Genomic DNA, 26,660 nt, shown 5'->3' on the forward strand with positions numbered 1-26,660 from the left:
TCAAAGCCCCGTCCAACCTGGCCTTGAACCCTTCCAGGGAGGTGGCATCTGCATCTTCTCTGAATAACCTGTTCCAGTGTCTCACCACCCTCACATTAAAGAATTTCTTCCTTATATCTAATCTAAATTTACCGTCTTTCAGTTTAAAGCCATTACCTCTTGTCTTATCACTACATGCCCTACGAGTTCCTCTCCAGCTTTCTTTTAGGCACCCTTTAAGTACTAGAAGACTGCTATAACATCTCCCCAGAGCCTTCTCTTCTCCAGGATGAACAACCCCAACTCTCTCAGCCTTTCTTCACAGGAGAGGAGTTCCACTCCTCTGATCATTTTTGTGGCCCTCCTCTGGACCCGCTTGAGCAGGTCCATGTCTTTCCTGTGCTAGAGACTCCAGAGCTGGACACAGCACTCCAGGTGGGGTCTCACCAGAGCAAAGTAGAGGGGCAGACTCGCCTCCCTAGACCTGTTGGTCACACTTCTCTTGATGCAATCCAGGATATTGCTGGCTCTCTGGGCTGCAAGAGCACATTGCTGGCTCATAGTGACTTTTTCATTCACCAACACCCCAAAGTCCTTCTCCACAGAGATGCTCTTAATCCACTCAACACCAGCTTGTATTTATGCTTGGGATTGTTACCTTCAGTTCAGCTTGATCAATGGTGTATGAACGGGTGATAGATTAGCCATTTTCAGCTGCCTCCAAGAACCAAGAATTTAGGGTGTTTTTCCATTTCATTAATCACTGTAGTAGTCAGTAATTCACTGAGGATCTTCTTCTAGTGGCCCTCGCAGTAGCCATTTGGCAAGTAGGTAGAATTCCTTCATCTTTAGCTTATATGTCATTTTAGACTAAAAACTTCCAGAGTCATGACATGTTCCTTTGTGACTGCAACATGTACATTTTCCTTCACTGAAGCCTTCCAATTTTATTGCTGGTAGATTTAGTAATATTTAATAAAACTAAATACAATCTTTTTTTTAGAAGGAATGGGATTGCCAGTCAAACCTAATAATGGAAATTACATTTTATAAAGATGTCTCTTTACCTTTCATATCTTATATCCCTTCCCTTGCTGTCCTAAGAGTCATACAACATTGCTGAATCCCAGACAGTGATCAGCAGAGTGATTCTTGTAATGACAATCCTGGCTGTGATTTCTGGTCACACAAAGGCTAGATTATACATCTGTGGCAGTTTAAAGGGTTCTGAAAATGAAAATAAAGTAAAGTTGTGTCCATCAAATGGTCCATTATATTGCCATGTAATGTAAAATGGTTTCTGTGAAACTGAGAAATAGGCCTCTGTTGATTTTTAGGGATGAAAAGTACTGTATAATTGTAAGATAATGTATTACTTTATGAAAGCATATACTGCATCCAAGGTATGGAAAATTAAAAGGTTCAAAACTCATGAGTTAATTTTAACATTTTAACACATAGATACATATTGTTATAACATATCAAATATATACATGTTATGCATGTTATAACCTATATATCTAGAAATAACATTGATTTTAACATGTAAACACACACAGATATATATTGATAATTTCACACATACATACATATATTTTTCCAAACCTTTTGTAAGTCAGTCAACTGCTAAGGACATTTTCAAGCTAAACCACAAAATTAAGTCTACAAAATTCAATCATGTAAAATATAGAAGGCTCCATCATATAGTTGTTTGCCTCCAGAATAACATCTTTAAAGTCATTACCAACTATTGTAAGACTTGTGAGAAAACTGCAATAATTAGCAACGTTGATTCATATGTAAAGGAATATGGAATCTACTCAGCAGAGTCTTTTGAATGTAAAGCAATCACATAAAGATGCATCTTGATATAGTTTAAAGGAAAATACCTTAATGAATTGAATATCTCTGATCAGGAGCTATCTGAAATAGATCCAAATTGGCTTTGATAACTAAATAAAAAACGTCAGAGGTACTCCTGAAACAATGACTACAGAGTACTTTGAATGTCTGCTGGAGACACTTTAAGGGAAGAGAAAGAGTTCAATTCTATACAGGTTCAAGTGTTAAAAATGAGGCAAAATACAAAGGATATAATCATCCTGAACATGTGCTATCTTTCATTCCTGGCTTCAGGATTACTCAGGTAATATTCAGGGTAAGAGGATGGGGTGGCTTTTTTTCTTTGTGTGTGGTGTTTTTTTTTTTTTTTCTCTTTCTCCTAGAAGATTTAGTGTTAAAATTCTGCCTTGTGCTCATCAAATCCCAGCAGACTAATGCAGATATTTGCATCCAAAATTCAAGTATGCAGTTTCCTATTGCATTTCGATCATGTAGTTTAGATGCAAAATATCACTAGGGAAATGTTAAAGCTTTCAGGCTACCCACTCACAAAACAAACAGTGTCCAAAGCCAGCTCCTGGAGGGATCCACATTGTATATATGTCTATATATGCCAATATATTTTTTCAGTAATGGGCTTTTATCCTGATCAGCCAGAGAAGGGAACAGCATGAGGTTGTTGGTATTTTTTGTTTGCATGAATGTTGTTTATGTTTCTGTCTGTGTTGATCTGTGTGGCTAGCCATGTGTATATCTATATATGTGTTGTTTACTTCTGTCTGTGAGCCTATTGGGAGTACATGTTCAGCCTTGCTAGTGGCTGAACATGGGGACATGTTGCTGGAGCAGCCTCACCTCTGTTGGGCTGCCAGATTCAGCCACCCCTACAAAACCATGGGATAATTCAGCCTGGAAAGGACTGTAGGAGGTCTCTAGCCCAACCTCCTGCTCAAAGTAAGGTTAGCTATGAGATCAGACCAGGTTGCTCAGGGCTTTCTCCCCTCAGATCTTGAAAATATCTCTGGGTAACTTGTTCCAAAACTTCACTATCCTCATGGTGAAAATGTTTTTCACTATAGCAAGTCAGAACTGTGTTCCTCCCTTTCTCTCTGTGCTGGTTTTGGCTGGGATAGAGTTAATTTTCTTCACAGTAGCTGGTATGGGGCTATGTTTTGAATTTGTGCTGGAAACACTTTTGATAATAGAAGGATGTTTTAGCTATTCCTGAGCAGTGTTTACACAGAGTCAAGGCCTTTTCCACTTCTCACCCCACCCCACCAGCGAGTAGGCTGGAGATACACAGGAAGCTGGGAGCAGACACAGCTGGGACAGCTGACCCCAGCCGGCCAAAGGGATATCCCATACTGTATGATATCATGCTCAGCAATAAAAGCTCAGGAAAAGAAGGGGAAGGGTGGGGGAGGGGGGCCTTTGGAGTTATGGTGTCTGTCTTTCCAAGTAAATGTTATGTGTAATGAAGCCCTGCCTTCATAGAGATCGCTAGACACCTGCCTGCCAATGGGAAGAAAAGAATGAATTCTTTGTTTTGCTTTGCTTGCACGTGCAACTTCTGCTTTACCTATTAAACTGTCTTTATCTCAACCCATGAGTTTTCCCACTTGTACCCTTCTGATTCTCTCCCCCATCCCACTTGGGGGGAATGAGTGACCTGCCAGGTGGGGTTAAACCACAACACTCTCCCATACAAAACTGAATGCTTTTCTTAGAAGATGCCTTTTCAAGTGTCCTTCCAATGTTAGAATAGCTTGAAGTACTTTCTAACATCAGATTGCTCTGACATGTGGCCTGGTCTACCGTTTGGCTATGCTAAGGATAACTAGCTAGTAAATGATATGTTGTCTGTTACACTGACAGAGTTTCATATATGGTTTGGGGCTTCAATTAAGCCACAACAGCTAACATTTCAGGGTTGCAAGGAACATGCAGAACTCTTCCATATATTTGCCATATCAGCTAAGTGGCAGCTTCTCTCTTGCTTTACACAGACATCCACTACCTTGTCAGGTTCAACACAAATTCTTCCTGTCAAAACTGTAGTATATGCTTACAGGTTCAGATTGAGACTCCTTCCATTTGCCTATGAGGTTTGGGGCACATGAACTGAAGGATCATAAAGTTGTATTTACTAGCTGATGGAAAAAGAACACAGGAAAGGACTCCATTAAATGTGTTCAATTAGAGTCCTGGACATGTTATACCTATTATTTTCCAGTAATCCACTTTAGTAAGCAAAAATAATAGAGGCCATTAATACTGCTTGAAAGTAAACTCTCCATCAGCAATTCCTAAAAGCCCTGGTCTAAAGAATTTATATTTATAAGATGAATGATGCATTATTACTAGAAATTGTTAGTTCAGGTTTCCCAAGCTAGCAGGCAACCTGCCTTTATACAATGAAAAGCTGACTCCCAATCCATTCTTCTCCAAGGTTTTTTTCCAGTCACTCAAGTTACTTCAGCACTGATCCCATGATACCTCTATGACTCCATCTGTTCTTCATTACTGAAAAATGGAAATCTAAAATTACATTAATGACTTAAGTATGTCTAAATTTAGAACAAATTTAGAGGTTTCATTTCTAGCTAAAAAAACCCTGAATGGCACAAGTTTTTGTGATTTACAAATAATCCAGCAGTTTAAAGGAGTCAGAGCCTTTTCCAAGGAAGAGTAGAGGATACAGAGGAAAAAAAGTGCTTGAAAGTCTAGTGTTGTCAGGCTATTTTGGCATTCTATCTCTGTGCTTTATTTTGTGAGCTTTTTGATCACTGTCTGAGTGTGAAGCCTTTGTTTTCCTGAAAAAATTGTCACATAAATATAGGTATTACAGATGAAATAAGCCTATTAGATCATTTCATCCCTTTTCTTGTCAGTGCAAGAACATTTCCTATGGTAAATTATCTAGTGCAGGCCTAGACAGAAAACAACTCAATTTTGTAAAAAAAAAACCCAAACCAAACCAAAACACCACTACCCCCTCCCTACAGAGGTTTCAACATTTATTTTCATTGTGAATCAAAAGACCATTTCAAACTCATGAGAGAACAAAAAAGATAGAGAGAGACCAATAGAAAACAAGTTCCACCAAGTGTGAAAACTCACTGGGAATTTGGAAAACTTGAATTCCTATTTCTTACAATGGAGGGATTTGAATGCACTTTTCCCGTATCCTGGTCAAATAAGGCTCCTAACAGCTCTGAAGAACCATGTCTCCCTTAAAAGACTCTTCTATGTTTGAAAAGAATATATAGTTTCAGATTTGTTTTTCATTTCTGGTTTAATTTTACCAACATTAACTTGCAGTGCATCTTATTTAATCTAGGTTATACACTAAAACCACCTTAAATAATTCCTCTCTATCCTTGATGTTTATAGCCTTCAAAAGTATGTAGACAGTTAACATGTCCCTTCCCCCTTCCCCCCTCCAGTCATTGCTTAGCAAGTTATACATATTTATTTCTTTTAATCTTTCACCGTAAGTCAATCCTTCCAGCCCCTTAATAATTTATGTTGCTTTTCCTTGAATTTCCTCCAATGTGTCAAGATTTTTTCTAATACTGTGAGGCCCTGCATACTTTATTCTAGACATATACTCAACTGTTGACGTGGAGAGAGATAGAAGGAAGGGAATATCAGTAGCTTATGTTTGCTTCTTTCTTTATCTTGCATGCCTGAAGTTTGGGAGTTTTTTAGAATACCAGAAACAAATATTGTTATTTCTCTACTTATAGTGAGTGTACATATTATATATATGTACATATACGTATAATGGAAATATGAAAATGATTTCATGTTCTGACCTCCTGAAAGATCACTTGACATCAAAAGACCTATAAAGAAATAAAAGCTACAAACCCAACTCAGGTAGTTGTAGCATCTCCAAATGCAGACCTCTCCTCTCCATGTTGGTGATCAAAGCATTCAAAGATGTTCTCAAGTTAATATGGCTTAGTAGTTTCCAGTCTTGGAAGGTGGTGTGCATACATAGGAATCTGAGATGCATCAAACACAACAAAATGAAACATTCTCTACAGCAGCTGGGTTTTAGATTATGCAAGGGATTTATGACAGTGCTTAATTTCACAAGGAAGTTTTTCAGGTTTATGTTGATGCTAATTCTGATGAAAGGAACTCCTTCACATGTAGAAGACTAGTCAGGCCTTAGGAAAGTTTACTAAGTGAGTTTGGGATCAATACAAGATCAAACTCTTCACCAGACAAAAGCTGTTTAAAGCTGACCATGCTGCTGGAGGAGTGTGGAAATTCATCTTTGTAAATGACCATATCATCAGCTGGGGAGATTTCTGTGGAAGACCTTAATCCATTCTTAGGTGACAAGACACAGGAACCACTGAAGAAACATTGCAGTGTGTTGGGTACTGAAACCAACCACAGAGCTAGTTATTAGGGTCTAGCTGAATGTGCTGGTTGATGTGTTCAGATTGCCAGTGTAAACATTACTTCAATGGTTAACAATAATTAGAAATCAAAGTTGTGCAGGATGAGAAACGTACCTGAATGAACATCAGGAAATAACAATTTGTTCCCACTTTAAGTGTCTTCATAGATAAGAGACATTTAGTGGTATTTGTTATTATGTTAATTAAATTGTGTAATAAAAGAGACTTACCATGTCTAAATACATCATCTGCTCAGCTACTCAGCATCTCTCTGTTACCTTCCAAATAGTATTATCATTCTCAACTGCAGGAAACTCACAGCACAAACTGCATGTTTTTTCTCTGTTAAATTAATATTAAAATACATGTATCTCAGGTGCTTTGGGAAAAACAGGAAATAACCCATCATAAAGCTTCATTTCAGTTATTTAGAAAAGTTTTGGTTTAATTTTTACCTTTCCATTTAAAAATATTTATAGGCATAAATCAGCTGATGTTTCAAACCATAATGGAATTTTATATTCCAGGACTTTAAATTTCTAAATTCTTACAAGCAAATTATGATTTTATTTAAAAAAACCCAAACCAACCAACCAACCAAACAAACAAACAAAAAACAAAAAGGAGATTTGTTAAAATCATTCTTTCCACCCAAACTATTACAATTGCAGACAAATTCTTTTCTGAAATATTTTTAAATTATTTTTTGTCCATGGTGTTGTACTGTGATGAAAAGATATCCTTGATGACACAGTAAAAATTTGGTTTACATCCTTCAATGCAAAAATGCTGTTATAAGGGATCCTCTTCTTTTGCAATAATCCATCAACCTTCTGAATTTGCTTTTCAACTACATGAAATGTTCTATGTACTCTAAATATATACCAGTTTCCTTTGGTGAAATGTTTACTATTTTGATTTTTTCAGCCTCAAGATTTCTCTTCTTGGTTGTTTGATTTGTGTTTGTACATTTATCTAACAATTAGAATTTAGTGGTTTATTTCCCAGAGTTCAGTGATTCTTTTATTTTTCAGCAGTTTGTAACACATAACCATAGAATCATTGAATAGTTTGTGTTGGAAAGAACCTTTAAAGGTCATCTAGTCCAACCCCCTGCAATGAGCAGCAACATCTTCAATTAGATCAGGTTGTCCAAAGACCTGTTCAGCCTCACCTTGAATGTTTCCAGGGATGAGGCATTTACAACCTCTCTGAGCAACCTGTTCCAGTGTCTCACCAACCTCGCTGTAAACTATTTCTTCCTTATATATAGTCTGAATCTACACTCTTTCAGTTTAAAACCATAACTCTTTGTCCTATCACAACAGGTCTTACTAAAATGTTTGTCCTCTCTTTCTTATAAGCCCCCTTTAAGTACTGAAAGGCCACTATAAGGTCTCCCTGGAGCCTTCTCTTCTCCAGGATGAACAACCCTAACTCTCTCAGCCTTCACAGGTGAGGTGTTCCAGTCCTCTGATCATTTTAGTGGCCCTCCTCTGGACGTACTCGAGCAGGTCCATGTCTTTCTTGTGCTGGGGACTCCAGAGCTGGACACAGTACTCCAGGTGGGGTCCCACCACCAGAGCAAAATAGAGGAGAAGAATCACCTCCCTCGACCTCCTGGTCATGCTGCTTTAGATACAATGTAGGATATTAATGGCTTTCTGGGCTGCAAATGCACATTCCTGGGTCATGTCCAGCTCTTCATCCACCAACACCCCCAAGTCCTTCTCTGTAGGACTGCCCTCAATTCCTTCATCCCCCAGCCTGAATTGATAGCAGCGGTTTCGCCAACTCATGTACAGGGCGTTGCACTGAGCTTTGTTGAATCTCATGAGGTTCACATGGGCCCACTTCTCGAACTTGTCCAGATCCCTCTGGATGGCATCCCCTCAGTCATGCACCACTGAGCTTGATGTCATCTGCAAACTTGCTGAGGGTGCACTCGATCTCACTGTCGATGTAATTGATGAAGATATTAAACAGTACTGGTTCCAATACAGATCCCTGAGGGACACCACTCATCACTGATCTCCATGTGGACATTGAGCTGTCGATTACTATCCACTGGATGTGACCATCTAACCGATTCCTCATCCACTGAACAGTCCACCCATCATATTCATATATCTCCAATTTAGAGAAGGATGTTGTGGGGAACTGTGTCAAAGGCCTTACAGAAGTCCAGATAGATGACATCCATAGCTCTTTCCTTATCCACTGGTGTAGTCACTCCATCATAGAAGGCCACAGGGTTGGTCAGACAAGATCTGCCCTTAGTGAAGCCATGCTGGCTGTCCCAAATCATCTCCCTGTCCTCCCTATGCATTAGAGTAGCTTCTGGGAGGATCTGTTTCATGATCTTCCCAGGCACAGAGGTGAGGCTGACAGGTTGGTAGTTCCTAGGGTCCTCGTTTCTACCCTTTATAAAAATGGGTGTAATGTTTCCCTTTTTCCAGTCACCAGGGACTTCACCTGACTGCCATGACTTTTCAAATGTCATGGAAGGTGGCTTGGCATAAGGTGATATTTTTTTTCTTTGCTCTGTCCCTTCATTCATTATGTTTTCATTATAGCAAGATACTGCACCCCAATACTTTACATTTCTGATTTTCAAATAGATTCAAAATATGCTTCCACAATGCAACTGTCTTTCTTTTTATATACTGACAGCACTCTTAATTTAGTGCAATCACATTTTTGTGTATTACTGACACATTATTATCCTAAGGCACTTCAATAGATCTTCAGCATGTACGATGCATAAAGGACATAAATATGCCTGATATTGATAGCCGTGATGCTCCACCAGTCCATCCCATCTATACCCCAGTTTCCTCCTTGAAATTATATCTAACCTTGCTCTTTTTCACACTGTAAATATGTTCATTTATGCCTTGAATCTATTCCTCTAGCAAATTTACTGATGGAGAAATTTGTCATTTATGCATGATAATCTCTTCTTAAACAATGTATCATACTTATAGAACACTTTACATTTCAGAGGATTTTATATATTAACTAATTAATCAAAGATACGTACATAGAATAGAAAATAAAATTTTAATATTTCAATTTTAAAAAGACAAAACTGAATGGAGAGATTTAGGTGAGTTGCTTAAAACAACACTGAAAATTAGTGGCAGATCTGAATCTGATCTGAATGATGACTCAGTATTTCATGGGCAACTGTATTCAAACATTTGGGAAGCATTTCTTCACTGTGGTTCAATCTCAACATCTATGAGAGCTTTCTTGCAATTTATCACATGGCCCTGAAATGCATATGATGATTTTGCTATTTGTCAAATTATTTTAGCATTGTTAATCAACAGAAATCAAAGCTTTATACTGTTGGAGAAGGAGAATTTGCTGATCTCCCTTTGAGAAGCAGAAAATTTACATGCAGGTATGGAAAACCCCAATCTATTGTATTTAAAATCTTTGTCACATGAAATGTGAAGGATGCAAAAAATTAACTAATGCCTTTTTAAATACAAACTTCTTCAAACATGGCTGATAAGTGTGATGTTCTTCAGAACACACCGATGAGTTCAACATTTGCAAGGGAGAATAATGTATCGTGTCCATGACATCAACCCGTAAGACAGTAAGTCCCTTCTCTCAAGAACTGTAACCCCCTTGCTGATTACTCTTCCTACCAGTTAGTGGACCACATGAACATAGCAATACCTTGCCTAATCCAATATTCTTTCTTTAGCAGTGGTCAGCTGAGAAATTTAGGAAAATGCATTAGAGCCTGTCCCCAGGAAGGTTTCATTCTGTTAAGATTTCATTGATCTCTCAAGACTGAGGATTATAACTGCACTCAAAGTATTTATTAGCATTAAGTATAATAACTCCGGCTCCTCTTATCAGTAAAAGCAAGCAATTGTTTTTCTAAGGGCTAGTCTACACTTAAAACTGTTTTCAGTGAAGACTGACCATCCTAAGTTAAGGTTCTAAGTGGAAAGATAAACATATCCTAAGAAAAATAGATCCATTTTGAACTTGTTTTATGTGGTCAACTGAGGAAGGAAACACTTGGGTAAAAGTGTTTTCTTGTTGGTGCACAATGCTTATCTACTACTGGGTTCAAACAGTGTTGATATCAAAGAGCAGAAGTTCTCCCATTACTCTTCAAAAGCTTGAAGAGGCATCAACCAAGAGTTAACACCTCATCTCAACCACAACACAATCACAACCAGATTGTAATTTGTTGCTGAGGTGGGCAACAAGCAACAAATTTATTCCTTAGAAAAGCCAAGAAGAAACAAAGGGTGAATCTGTCTCCCAGAGTTGTCTCTGAGGCACAGAGTCCCTTGGGGCACCCTAATCAAGCCTGCAGGAAAAGAAAAAAAAAAAAAGCCATCTGTATGACTTTATAACAGTGAAGGGAACCACTATGTGATCTGATACCTCATAATCTCATTGTGGAGGGATGGCTTTATTAATGAATGCATTATATTTTTGTCACATACTGAATATATTCAGGCAATTAACCACTGGGAAAAAAAGGAAATTAAAAGCAATTGCCTTATTTTGTTTGTATGTGATTAACTGAAAAGACCATATAGTATACAGTATGTTAACAAAAATATCCTGTGAATATTTACCAGGCATACTTAATCAACTGAGAATACATGGCAGTCAATGAATCAGTCTTTTTTTGAGACCTTAGGTACTCTTAGAATAATGTGCTGAAGCAGGCTGAACTATTGAAATGTTCTGTTCGGTCAACTATTAATTTATCATAAAATGCTAGGTGTGCACAACAGAACTTGAAAACAAACTTTACAGTCTATTGAGTATATAAAACAAATCTGGAAATGTTCTAAACATGATAGCTTTATAGATACCATGGGCAACAAAGGTATCCTTACAACCTGGAGTATAACATACAGACACATACACACGTGAATCCTGTACCAATTCAGGTACTAGATCATCATGTTTTCCCAAAAGCCTCTGTGACGTCCTGAATATTTAACACTTTCCAATAATCTATATATGTCTACCATAGAAAATTCTGGAGATGTTATATGACTTGCAAACTCTAAAACTTGACACTGAGATAAATTCATAGTCCTCATCATGTCACTTGAACTTAGAATGTAATAGTTAGTAACAGCACAGTTGAGTACAGTTCAATAAAAGTAACTTAAATATGAATAAGGCTGGATGCTAAATAATCAGATGAGGCCCTACACAAGTTAGAATAATCCTCAGGTGTTCAAATATATCTAGCTTTTAATGGCAGTTATAGGTCATTATGTTATGACAACATGATGGATCTCTGTATTACATTTTGCTTAATCTTTGGCTTTGACATTCACAACTAACTGGGGTTGGGTGACTATGGTAAGCAAAGGTCCAGCCATGACACCTTTGGATGAGCGAGGATTCTCCCACCTTAACAAATCTGTGACTCCTCCGATCAAGACAGCTTACCGACCCCTTCAAATCGTTGAATCCTTTCTTAACATAAGAGAAGTTTGTGTCAGAGCTTTGTCTTATGTGTCATAGTTTCTTCACTTATACTGTCAGCAACATATATATCTTTATAACACTGTTATATAATATTATGACTGATGGGTTAAATATTAAGTTTATTAAGCTGAGAGATAAAAGGTTTGCCCCAGTGAGTACTTGCCTGGAGCAATAATAAAAATTGATGTCTTTCAGTCACAATGTTGACATATACGTATGCACACTTAAATGTTTTCATCACAAATACCCTTCAGTCCTCCTTTATGGCAATGAATTTCAAAAATGTATCTGTTTTCCTCTACAGCTAACATTCTAAACTGGAGTTGAAGTAAAAAGCTGAGGAAGAGAGGGAGGAAAAAACATTATCCTCTTTTGATGAGCTAGCTAAGAAGCAAAGAGCTTCATGAATTATCAGATTGTATCATCACAGGTGCATAATGATTTCCATTGAATTCAGCTGCAAGCATTGAGAAGGCATTCAGTTCATACATGAGCTCAAAAGTGTACTTTTTGTCAGATTGCAGTAGTATTCTCCCATGCTGAGGTAGACAATGAAACATGCAGTCAATCAAAAACCACACACATAAAAAAAAAAAAAAAAAGAGAAAATCAAACAAGACCCTACTTAGAAACATGTATTATTTATACTACTTGCAGTTAGGTGCACTTTTTACAATTCCTACAGATAATGAAATCAGCACCTGTTACCTAATACCTGATACCAGATATTGTAACCCTAATTCTGACTTCCAGAATGACCTTTCCTAATTCTCATTTACCTCAGAGTATTTTAGTTTCTACAACTTTATCAGTTACAGATATCTCATGAGAAAATTGGAAATGTTGGTAGGAATCCTTTGATGAAAGGGTATTTGCAGAAAAAAGATGAGGAGATAGTAAAATTCCCATCGGAATTTCAGAATTAACTTTATGAATTCAGAAATAGAATTAAATTTAATGAGACTTAGCTGCTGAAAAGCTAGATAGCAGTAAAGTGCCATTATTTTTGTGAAAGCTTTCTCAAGTCATAGAATCACTAAAAAACAGGGCTGAAAAGGAATTCAAGGGATCATCCAGGGAAGAGAGGAAGCCAAGGAAGATAAGTTATTGCTGTTTCTTTTTATAGGTGCTTTCAAGCTTCCTGTAAAAGACACCTAATGGTTGAAACACCACAGATTCCTGATGCAATCAATATTAATATTAAAATGTTTTTTCCTGATGTCCAAGATACCCAGTCTAAATTTGTATCCATAGTACTTGTCTTAGCTTCCACATATTTTAAGCACAGGTTATTTCTTCTTTTATTTCAACAGCTTACTGTCATATATCTCAGTCTTCTTTTTTGTATATTCAACAAACTCATGGTTTTCTGCTGTTTTGTTGTTTGTGTATTTTCTAGATCTGTCCTTAGCTTTTCAATTAGGTCAACTTATTGAAGTGCAATGCTGGAAAACCGGCTAGTGCTCGGACTGAAGTGTTCTCATTGCTTAGTGGGGTTTAAGCACTGCTTCCTGACTCTTGCTTTATATCAGAGCTATACTGCAGTTTATAAATGCAAATAGAGCATTTACTGTCTGCTGTCGTATGACTGCTTGTGCTGGGTTTGTGTGTGTGGTGGGGTTTTTTGTTAGCGGGGAGGGTGTTACAGTGGTGGCCCTTGTGAGCAGCCGAGCCGATTAGTGACAGTGGCTGCGCCCTGTGATAACATGTAGGAACGGGAACTTGTGAGTAGGAATTGTGAGGAGGAGTTGTGAGGAGAAGACCTATGCAAACACCAAGGTCAGTGGAAGAAAGGAGAGGGGCAGGTTCGCCAGTGCAGAGACACTCCCTTGTAGCCCGTGGCCGCCCCCCTGCCGCTCATGGAGGCCATCAGTGGAGCAGATGCCCACCTGCAGCCCATGGAGGACCCAACACCAGAACAGTTGGCTGCACATAAAGAAGGCCGGGACTCTGTGGAAAGAAGCCCCCGCTGTTGTAGTTCTGTGCTGGGAGGACTGCAACAAGTGAGGGTGACCCATGCCAGAGCAGCTCAGGAACAGCTGCATCCCATGGGAAGGACTCACATCAGAGAAAGTTTGTGGAGGACTGTCTTCCATGAGAGGAAAACCATGCTGGAGAAGGGGAGAATGCGAGGAGTCCGCCCCCTGAGGAGGAAAGTGTGGCGGGACTGACCACAACGCCTCCCTTCCCTGTCCCCTGTGCCGCTGGGGGAAGGAGGAAGAGAAATCTGAGCCTGGGAAGAAAAGGGGGATGGTTGAAAGATGATTTATTATGTGGTAATGCTTCTCACTGCCCTACTCTGTCTGTTAAGTGTTGTTAGTGTCTGAATTAAATTTATGTTCTTTTTCTTCCCCTAATGTGTCTGTCTTTTGCCCATGACCATAACGGATGAGTCATCCCACACTATCCTTATCTTGATTCCTGAGTCTTTTGTTTTAATTTTTTGTTTCCATTCCTAAAGGGGAAGGGATGAGTGAGCAGCTGCATGGTGCTCAGTTGCCCTCTGGGCTCAAACCACAACACTGTTTCCCTCTTATAGCCTTCAGATACTGCTTGAAGAAATACTAATTAAGCATTCACCATCCTCTATTTGTCCTCCTTTTCTGCCTGAAAACAGAATGTCAAAATTCCTCCTGCCATTTTTTTTCCTCCAGGTTATTTCTTCCATTTGAAAAGGTAATTTTCAACGGTAATTTTACCTGAAACATACTTAATGTCCCTCTCAACTTTTTACGTGTGTACTCATTAAGCAGGTTTGCTGTTTAATATGATCCATGTCGTTAATTCTGATACTGAACACTACAGCATTTAGGATAGATCCTTGAGGAACCCAGGCAAGACTGATGTTAAGTATCATATTGCCTGACTTATTCCACTTGTCCTACATGGCCCATGAGAGAGAGCAAGACCCTGGAATCAGACCTGCATGCTCAGGACTCCACTCCTCCTCGAGCTGACTTTACAAATTTCTTTCACAGTATGCCGATGTGGATGGATGCACTCACCAGCTGCTTTCATTTGTTGATCAAAGTTCTCCACTCTGCCACAGACCTCTCCTATTTAATCAACTCCGTATTTCCTGGAGGTAATGAACATAGAGCACGTGTATCTTTTTTGAAAAAAAAGATTAGACTATCATAACTTTTTTTCACATGGATGCTTTTTCCACCAAGGTGCTGGAAGGTCTGTGGAGATCCCAGATGTTCCCTTTGGACTGACTTTTTTCTGAAGAGAGTAATCTGTCTATTTTTTGTGAGGGCACAAGGTATATCATATTTACTTGGTAACTGCACATAATTTGTTTAATCAGAGGATGCAATTGTCTTTCAAATTAATCCCCTCAACAGCATAGCTTTTAAAAAAAAATTAATATCTGCTTAGCCTTTACCTCTGAAGACTATCTTGTACGTCTAGTCACCATTTCTGCCAGGGTCTGGTGAAAGTAAGACAAAATCAATTAGTTATTACCTTCATCATTGTAAAATACACATACAGGGTGACAGAAAAAAAGGATGCTAGTTTTAATTCTGCTGTAAATATTTATTTTCAAGAGATGAAGACATATTTTTTGGACTGATATTTTATTCTGCCTTCAGGAAGATGTTAGCTATTTTAAAGGTATTTTTTCTTTGGCAAAGACAGGGGCAGCTATCTCTCTGGCCAAAAGCAGTCCCAGATTTTACTTTTGGTATGTTTTATTGGGTTATTTATTAAATATAAGGACCTGTTTACCTAACAAGAGGTCCAGGCTGTTTTATTGACTGTAATACTGGAAATATTAACTCTGGGTGAAAAGGGAATATATTTATTAATTCTCAAATATATAAGGCATCCCATTTTTTCATTTTCTTCCTAAAGGCATATCATCTTTTGCCAGTTTCTAAGCTAAAACCATTTTTAATACTGTAAATTTCTCAAAGTCAAAAGGATTTTCAAGAGGAGAATCTCAATAATGGTTTCAAAATTACACTGAAAAACAAGCAGAATAATATTTTTGCTTAAGACTGAATTTACATATTTAGGGCTTTTTTTTTTTTTTTTAAATCTAAAGAAATAGTTTTTAAAAATTAATTTTAGATAATATGTAACAAACAGTGAGATAAGTCTGTGAACATACTTCAAACTTGTCCATAGAAACTTCCTCAGGAAATGTCCTTCATACCAATTCAGTTGTTAACCCTTCATTGAACTTACAGTGAGCATGAATGTTGTGGTTTTGTAATATAAGTATTTAAAGCAGCAAGTTGAATAGAGAAAATGTAATTGAAGTTTTGTTCTTGCAGTTTATATGGCACAAAACAAATATTTGGGAAAAGAAAAAGAATTGTTGTCACTAGTGTGGACTGCTATTAAGATCCTGGAGGTTGATGGATGTTACGTTGTCTGTTTGAATTCTTTAATCTCCACAGTTTCATGTTATGAAAACAGGCAAACTATAGATGGGATTGTAATGGGTCATTTAGATGACCTGTTTTTAAATAATATGCTGATTCTTTGAATATCATGTAACTTAGGAATTCCCTTGAGTAGCAGCTGATTTTTAACTGAAATTAAGTTTTAACATATTACTTCTGTGACAAATGATAAGCTCAGTTTTGACTGAAAGATATGTCTGCCTTCTCTCGTCTAACAGAGGAGCTGCTACATCCTGTTGACTTGTTTGTTTAAATCTGATTGTCCTTGAAAGGAGCATTGCTATTAACCATATAACCACCTCTGCCCGTGGGGCAGGTAGATTTTGATAGTGCTGAAACTGATAAAGAGATCACCTTTTAAAGGGACCTCAAAATTATAAGGAGAGGTGATTTGTTTCAGAGGCTAAGAAAAAAGAATGCAAGTGAGAGCCGAAGGAATGGTAATTACAGTGAAGAGAAGTGAGATCATGAAGAGGCAAGTATATCCGTGATGGAAAGAATAGGAGCTACAAGCTGGGGAGATCCTGGGCTTCCAAGAGACCTTTTAAACATGTTGAAGAAAGTGAAGGACCAATGGATAAATCAGGGCAGAGGAGGATACAGATCTGTGACATCTAAAGGAATTAAAATTTTGATTTGTTGTGTTTTCACATTGTGTACTTCAACTTCTGTCTATTCCCAGAGACTCAAACTGTTACTGGGTATCTGGCTCAAGAAGCAGTCCCTGACATAGTTCAATTTACTAACACAGATGTAGGTAAAAAATCTTTAAATTGCACCTTCACACAGGTGCAGCACTCTCAGTTAATATGTTTTCCTTCTTCTTTACATCTTCTTATTTGGGGATAACTGTGAGGTAAGACTATCAGTTTTCATTAATTATGTAAGTCTCCAGTAGCTGAGGAGAAAAGCTTGAACATTTTGCTGTGCTATAAATGTTCAATAAGTCATAAGTGAACAATATATTATTTTCAGAAACTTGGCTAATGGTTTGGTTTGGGTTTTACAAGACTTCAGCATATTCGAAGCTGACATGACTGTTGACAGGTTATCAGTACTTTGGGCATCATTATATTTATTTACTTGGAGTCAACATTTTTTAGCCAAGAAACTGAGGAATACTGCTAAGGTGAAAGGTGATGTGTCCTCTTTGAGTATTTTTGTGGAAGATACCTGCTTTTGCTCTTTTTAGTCATAAGAAGGAAAAGTAAGGAGAATAAACTAAAACTCACAGCTTCTTAAGAAGAATTTCAAAGGCTGGGAATAGACAGCATTATAACATTTATCCAGTGTACCAAGACTAACAACTCCATTGGAAGCCTGTTGCATTAATTTTCTCCTGTTACTGTTAGTGCAAAGTGGATCTTTGTCTCACTCCACTGGCTATATCAAGTATACTGCTACTTCATGTACTTCTTAACATTGTATTTCAAATCCAGAGGCACCAGGTTTGGTCACTGCAGGTGGATTGCATTCGTAATTGTGTGTTCTATGACAATTACAGCTATTGAGGTTCATATATCAAATTTTGCAATTTCGGAATAATTCTACCTGTTAATAGCAGTGTTCAACCTCTCTTTAAGTACATGTGGGGATTTTTCTTTTATCTTAATATGATCTTTTGCTAGAAAAGGAATGAAGAATGACACTGTCCTGTTTGCACCAATTTTGGCATTTTTTTATTGCAATTTTTATTAAGCTTGCCTTTTTTTAAGTTTATAAAATAAAACGTTAGGATTATCAAATATTCTTACAGTTTCAACAGATAAGGTGAGGTGTCTTTTATTTTGAATGACTTATAAAGATGAAACTCTAATTATGTCTGGTCAGGGGTTCTGAGGAAATATTTGTAAGAAAGCATGTTTAAACTTCATTGTTTTGGCACAGTTCCAGTTGCTTACATTCACCAGAACAAAAATAAACTTGGAAGGTACATTTTTAAATGACATGATCACACATTTGTGTATCAAAAGAGCATTCATGGAATACCATTTGCTTCAGGCTGATGGGTGAACGGGTAAATATGCAGTTCTTATTGCCATGCAGCTAATGGCATCATTTCAAGAGGATTTAGTTTAGAGTTGGTAATGAAACCAAATTACCTCAAATACAAAAGGTGATTCTGCTGTCTTTCAAGGGAAGTCATTAGCAAGTCAACAGAATAAAGTATTTTGTAAAAAAATGGATTTTTTTTCTTTTTTCCCTAAGGTCAAGAATCCTGAAGATAGTGAGTGATGCAAGAATAGTCTAAACAGCAAGAAGCATGATGTTTAAAAGAAAATAAAGTGAGCTCTCTGTCTTTTTGAATAAATGATGACCACTTTTTTGGGGTTTTGTTATTGTTTACCTGTTTGTCTGAATAAGAGCTACAACCTTTACTAAAAAAAAAAAAATATTAAAAAATCCATCTCTCTTTAAAGTGTCTTAATTTTTGTTCTCTTTTAAAGTGGTATTGGTATTTGATTGAACCACTTTTACAACTTACTAAGACTGGTGATCCATATGGCAAATTTGTATTAAACAATTCACAATGTTAGACCAGATAACCACTGATAATTAATCATCCACAGAGTGATGAACTGAACAACTCTTTGAATCTCTAAAAAAGATCACCAGTCTATTAGACTTATATACTGTAATTACATTATATATAACTGTATATAAGCTTTAAATTAGATCAACCATCTATTAGGCTTTATAAAAATGAAAACATATTCATCAGATTAAAAAGTAATAAAAAAAAAATTAACCAAATCTGGTATTTACCTCCCTACTAAAGACAGTAATTAGGATTTTAGACTTTCAAGAACAATGGGTTTAGCTGGTATCATCTCCTTTGATTTTTACAGTCAGTTGAATGGGTTTGTCTTATTTTAATTCTTAGATTTAATTCTCATCTCAGTCATAGTGATGATAAATCACGTATAACTGTGGTTTGAGTTGCTCTTGTTTTGCACACTTAAAAGTGCAGCTGAACCAGCTATGCTAGTTTTTCCACACAAAATCAGAATGAGAATTCCAACGCATACCTTATACCATAATGTAGATATAGATCCACACATAAAAAATATCAATCCAACTTTCGATTTTTATCAAAAAATTTTACTTTGGTCAAGTTAAAGTCCAAATTTTCTGGCTGATTTTAGCTTTAATTTTTGAAACACAAAGATGTACTTCCAAATAAAGATGGATCTAAAGGTAAGTGCAAAGCAGGAACTATCCCTCTCAGAGACTGACTGAACAAATTTGACTAACGTATTCTGGATAATTTTATTTCTACTTCTCTGTTGCTATTTTTTAAAAATCAACTCGTGGCTAAGATAATATTTGTAGACTGTCTCCTAAAATATGTCAAAATATCTAGCTAATTTACTGGGTTTTTTTTCTGGATTTGTGGAATTTCCAAGCCCCTAGTTATTGGAATGAGGATTTTTTTTTCTTCGACACAAAGACAGTACATCTGGATTCTATTTTCTCATGACTGTGTTTTAGGCTGATTCTTCTCCTTGAGAAGATCTTCTCTTCTAGACCTCTACCCTCAAAAGTGGAAAGAACAGGTGTAGTTGAAGATCCTGAATGCAGCATCTATGACAGAACAAATAAACCAGTTTTTGGCCTCAGCCTATGACACCACACCTGAGTAAGGGCATTCTTCTGGCCCCAGTCAGTCTTGAGGAGGGTTCATCAACACTGACATCAGTGAATACTCCATGAACATTAAACAGCTAATATTTTGACACCCGTACAGAACTAAACCTCCCTGAGCCACAGAATCATCCCCTTAAACATAAAAGCTAGTGGAACCAGAATGTAATCTTATTAATATCTCCTTGTTGTGACAACCATACCGGTGAATATTTTTTCTGGCTTGTTTCTCCTCTCACTTATCAGGATAAGGATTCAAGCAGAATTCTTGTGTTAAAACAACAACTGATTGGTGATAGGCGTATGCATGGGAATGTTTATTTCTTATAGAATTTATCTGAAAACAGTGCTGACAGGATAGTTCCTCATATACTTAAAACAGCCCTTGGGTAGACAACTTTGCTGTCGAAAAGATCACACTTGCATATATTTCATGGGTTGGAAGTTGTACGTTTAATCTTGAGAGCTCATGTTGTTTTCACCTAAATTTGTCATGTGAATTTGAAATGTAACAATCTGTGTCACCTTGGGATGTTTGTATTGGGATGTTTTATTGAAACTCTATTCTGACAGAGAAGAGATGAAGTATTATCTTAGATTCATAGATTTTCAAGTCAGGAGGAATTCTACAATCAGCTAATGTGTCTTTCTGTGTGTAACACAGGACCTGCATAACATGAGGAGTTATAATTTGGGCAGGCTGCCTTATCTGGCTTTAGTTTAAACTTGGCAGTGATATAACCCTCATGCAGCCAGACATTTTGCTGGAAACGTTATAAATATATATTGTTCAGAATTGAGACTGACAATATTCAATCACTTTTATAGCTGATAGTGAAATAAGGTTGCTGTCTTCTCAAATGATAATGTAGCACTTGAATGACCTAATAATTTAAATATGTTGGACTCAATCTGATATTTAGGTTACTTTGAGGATTTGATATTAACCATTATTCTTTTGATTTTTTTATACACACTTTATTATTTTTCTAGTAATATAAGTTAGTTAATAAAATATGTAGAGCAATAAATCTATGTTATCTATGAATTTCTATGCAGAATCAAGAGTTTGGAATCTAACAGATTCCTGAAGCAGATCACTGAGATAAGAGAACACTCTGTGACTCAACTAGGACACACAGAACTCTCCTAATAAGTATTTCCAGCAACACCTATGTTGGAATTTTAAGGACAAATGTTTTGTACTGATCACTTTTTCAAATGAAGAACAGAAACTGCAGACTACTCTGGGTATTTGTTGTCAATTTAAAGCTTGTAGTTCTCACAAGACACGCAATTGTTATATTCTTATCATTCCACATTATGTTTATCTGTTTAAAACTGATTTTAATTTTCCTTTTTTCCCCTTTTCTATAATGTCTCACATCTCAAATTTTGAGTGGTTGTGATCATTATTAAAGACCACATTCTTGATTAACTCCTTCTTTAGCACAATATATTCTTATCTTGACTGAGGTCTCTAAGCACTAATTCAACCATATCATATGCCATATCATAAATCAATGGCAACATGTCAATGCAGAAACAGGAAATGCCTAACCAATTGCTGTGGTTTAACCCGTTAGGCAGCTAAACATCACAGAGCTGTTCTCTCACTCCCCATGCAGTGGGATGGGGGGAGAGAATCAGAAAAAATTTAAAACTCATGGGTTGAGGTAAAGACAGTTTAACAGTACCAAAATGGAAGGAAAAATAATAATAAAAGAATAAACAAAACAAGTGATGCACGATGCAATTGCTCAACACCTGCTGACTGATGCCCATCCCATCCCTGAGTAGTGGGCCGCCACCCCCCAGCCAACTTCCCCCAGTTTTATTGTTCAGCTTGATGTCATATGGTTTGGAATATCCCATTATCCAGTTTTGGTCAGCTGTCCTGGCTGTGTCTCATCCCAGCTGCTCGTTCAACCCCAGCCTCCTCGCTGGCAGGGCAGTATCAGAAGCTGAAAAGTCCTTGACTTAGTGTAAACACAGCTTGGCAACAACTATAACTTCAGTGTATTATCAACATTATTCTCATCCTAAATCCAAACCACAGCATATAGTAGCTATACCTGCTACTAGGAAGAGAATTAAATCTATCCCAGCCAAAACCAGGACACCAATATACACGACTATTTTTTAAAGTATCTGTAATTGTCATGGTTTAACCCCAGCTGGCATCTGAGCCCCACAGAGCTGCTTGCTCACTCCCCCTCAGTGGGATGGGGGAGAGAATCAGAAGGGAAAAAGTGAGAAAACTCATGGGTTGAGATAAAGACAGTTTAATACATAAAGCAAAAGCCACGCATGCAAACAAAGCAAAACGACATCTTTTCACTACTTCCAATCAACAGACAGGTGCTCAGACATCTCCAGGAAAGCAGGGATCCACCATGTGTAATGGTTACTTGGGAAGACAAGCACCATCACTCCAAATCTCTCCCTCCCTCCCTCCCTCCCTCCCTCCCTCCCTCCCTCCCTCCCTCCCTCCCTCCCTCCCTCCCTCCCTCCCTCCCTCCCTTTCCTTATTCTTCCCCCAGCTTTATATGTCGAGCATGATGCCATACGGTATGGGATATCCCTTTGGTCAACTGCGGTCAGCTGTCCCAGCTGTGTCCCCTCCCAGCCTACTTGCTGGTGGATGCTGTGAGAAACAGAAAAGGTCTTGGCCCTGTGTAAGCACTGCTCAGCAGTAATGAAAACATCCTCGTATTATCAACACCATTTTCAGTACAAATCCAAAACACAGCCCCATACCAGCTACTATGAAGAAAATTAACTCTATCCCAGCCAAGACCAGCACAGTCACCTTTAATAGATACCCATATATGAATATAAACACTCTTTCTTCTCCAAGCATGCTGCATATTGCCCAGAAAGGTTGCTCAGAGAGGCTGTACAATTTCCATCATTGGAAATATTCAAAGCCCTACTGGAGAAAGTCCACCCAGCATCTGATCTCACAGCTGAACCTTCTTTGAACAGCTGGTTGCACCAGAGACTTCCTAAGGTCTCTTCCAACTTAGATTATTCTGTGATTCTGTGTCCTTCACCAAATACTGCCTATGTCTTTTTTTTCATTGCATTCTATATAGCATAACTTACAAATTGTTTATGGCTAACCTAAACAACTAAAATTAGCTGTCCATTAAGGGATCTAGACTTTACCAAAACCCCTGAATATTTTAACCCAACAATGAAAATAGGATTAATCTTTCTTCTCTTTGATGACTAAAACCTCGATATTTGTTATAAATTAATTATTTCATTATAAACAGATTTGTAATATTAAAACCACTAATATAAAATACTAGCTGTCCCTAGCAGTCAAGTGAAAGGAACTGGCACTTTCAGATGCTAATTCAGTCCATCCTTAGATAAGTAACTACAACAAATGGGATGTAAAGACTTTTGGAGAGGCCTATGTTTCTCTCTTGAGAGACATTCCTTATGTAACCTCTGCATTTGGAGAACATTGGATTGTCTCTTTGTACTTGGCATTGGTGAGGCTACACCTGAAATACTGTGTTCAGTTATGGACCCCTCACTACAACAAAGACACTGAGGTGCTGGAGTGTGTTCAAAGAAAAGTAACAAAGCTGGTGAAGGATATAGAGCACAAGTTCTGTGAGGAGTGGCTGAGGAAATGAGTTGTTTAATGTGAAGAAAAGGAGGCTGAGGGGAGAACTTAGAGCACTCTACAACTACCTGAAAGGAGGTTGTAGCAAGGTGGGTGTCAGTCTCTTCTCCCAAGTAACAATTGATCTGAGGAAAGGAAAGGGCCTCAGGTTGCAACAGGGGAGGTTTAGATTGGGTATTAGAAAAAATTTCTTCACCAAAAGAGTTGTCAAGCATTGGAACAGGCTGTGCAGGGCAGTGGTTGAGTCACCATTCCTGGAGATATTTAAAAGATGTGTAGATGTGGTGTTTATGCACATGATTTAGTGGTGGACTTGACAGTATTATGTTAATAGTTGGACTTGATGATCTTAAAGGCCTTTTCCAACTGAAATGATTCTATGATTCTATAATTCTACAATTTATTTAAAATAGATGACCAATTTTTATACTGTGCAAAGTAGTAGTTTATTTTACAGATTATTTTATACATTCAACCTGCTTTCCTTTTGTTGCTCTTCTCTTTATTTTTCTCACCTATGTTTGCTTTTACTTCTTTCCGCGTGATACTAATTGTGAATCAGCTGTGTTTTATTACTCTCTTTCTTCAAGTCTGTTCTGTCTTCTTAGTGATTCTATAGTATATATTATGATGGGATTATTATGATAATGTTATGGTACTTACACTTTATCTTTGTCCTTCCATTTGTTCCCTTTTTGTGCATATTTTGCCTTTCTGTGTCTCTTCTCTGTATGGTTTTCAAATATTATTACACAACCCCATTATTTAGCATTCTTAAAGATTAATCTTTGTATTTGTAGATTCTTTGTATTATGACCAGGATATATGAAATATGCCAAGATAATCTAATTATTTTAAGTATTAGATTCATGTATGTTTAAGCGTTATGTTATAACTGGCATCTCAGTGGTATCAAAGCTTTCCTTTTAGAGAATTCATGATACTCTTTTGTCTGAGTTTTTACTCTTCCATTCTAACTCATATTCCTGTTTTACATTTCCTTTTGATAGGTCAATGCACGTAGACCCAAAATACTCATTAACATACATTATAACTTTTCCATATAGTTTGAGATCCTACTATTTTATCTGCATTAGCGAGATTTTGGTAATTTGCATATTATTTTCAGATTCTGATACCACTTACTGTATACTTTCTGTTCACTTCTCTGCTCATTATTCCAATAGGTCTATAAAGATAACAATAGTGAAAGTGGCAAGAAAAATAAAAGCTCATTATCTTCACAGATTGCTAACGCTCACAAAACAGTAGTAAAGCTTTGTCAGATCCTGCAAATCCTTTTCACTTTCTTCTTCCCTTAACAACTCATTCATTGAAGACAACATCCATGACCATGGTGTAGATGTCTATGTTTGAACCAGCCAGTCCAGACTCATTTGATAATCAACAGCGAGAAATAAGCATTTCTAAGCAGTAATTTGTCTTGATCTAGTTTAAATATATGAAGGAGGAGGATAGGAATTATAACCTAGCAGTGTCCATCTCTCTCCTGAGGCTACAAAGAGAGTCTAGAGTACTAATTCAGTGTACAGAGGTTTGCACTAGAGACATAACATTAGGTAAGATGAATCTCACTTCCAGTAGCAAATGACAAAAACCCAAGATATAAACTTAAAGCATTTGAGAGAAATGTCTTGGATATGTAGAACTTCATACTTTGACAAATTATATTTTTCAAGAACAAGGGAATGTTTCTCCAGCTTTTTGTAAACTTCCTGAGCTTTTGGTCTTGTTAGACAGGTGTATGCTTTTATCTCTTATCTTTTACAGGTAAGAGGCAATAATCAAGGAGGGAATGGACTCCTGAATGTTTCCTTGTTATGTAGTTAAATGAATGCAAGGTAACTTCTGGGGTGATGTTATCTAGAAATGAGATGACCTTTCAGCAAAATGCTACTCCCCTTCTCATAGACAATGGTGAATTAGGAAGGAAATTCCCATACACAGGCTGGTGTCTTTAAAAGAATGCTCCTAGGACACTGTATTTTGTTCACCACTCTGTTGTGGTCAGTGCTTAAAAGCATAACTTAGCTTTCTGTGTCTTCTTAGACATTGGAGAAGTCTCAAGGTGGTGGAATTGTTTTAGCTCATACTAGCAGAAACTAGTGTTTTGGGAGCCCTTGTTGTTTGATCTAACTAATAATCAGAGATATGTACATTTAAAACATTGAAATTTAGATAACATGTATTTACGTTAACATAATTTTTCATCTATATTCTACCGGTGTATATGTTATATGGTTATACTGCAGAATGCTAGACTTAAAGCCCTATGCATTATATTTTTGCATTTGCTTGTTGTAAACTAGAATGTTTGGCTCATTTTTTAAGTGCAATATATATTCATATGCTTCACAATTTAATAATTTTAGTGCCAGGAGGGATAACTCTGATCGTTTAGTCTGACCTGTTGTCTAACGCATGCACAGAATTTTGCTGAGTTTCAATATTTTTCAGAATAAACAACACAAATGAGGATCCCCAGAAATAAATTTGATGAGGAGCTAACTACTAGATAGATCATTTTGCAGATCTTTATGCTAATGCAGATATCCCAAAACAAAGCATAGCATTCACACACAGTTGGATCACTTATTTGGGTTATCTCCTTGAGCAGCCTTTCCCTGGCCCTATGGAGTAAAATTTCACCCTACTTACAGCTATCTCTGCTACAATGAACATTTTCCTAACACATGGGTGAGATCATGCTACAACTTTCCCCCTAACCCTTCATTAACTCCCCCTTCTCAGACACCTTAAAAACAAGCTAGTAGTGTTTACTTCCAAGACTCTTGTATTTTCTCTGTGTGTGTGTGTGTGTGTGTGTGTGTGTGTGTCTGTGTGTCTGTCTGTCTATCTATCTATCTATCTATCTATCTATCTATCTATCTATCTATCTATCTATCTATCTATCTACCTACCTACCTACCTACCTATCACTTCTGTCTAACAATCACCAGACTTCAAGTCCTTAGACTAGGCCTTGCCTGTTTGAAAGACCTCCAAAGACCGAGACCCAAGAGCCTGCCCCATAAATTGTCTTGTAATTGTCCTTTAATATCTTCATATCAGAAATGTGACTTTTTTTGCTATAGTTTAAGTCAACTACTTGTCTTGTCTGCCATGGCTATGGGATGGGAGGGAAGGATTCCTCTAGTTCTCTGGATATCTGGAGGCTATTACTGTGTAACCTTAACACTTGCTTCT

The sequence above is a fragment of the Strix uralensis genome, chromosome 3 (assembly GCF_047716275.1).
Source record: "Strix uralensis isolate ZFMK-TIS-50842 chromosome 3, bStrUra1, whole genome shotgun sequence".
Classification (NCBI taxonomy): Eukaryota; Metazoa; Chordata; class Aves; order Strigiformes; family Strigidae; genus Strix; species Strix uralensis.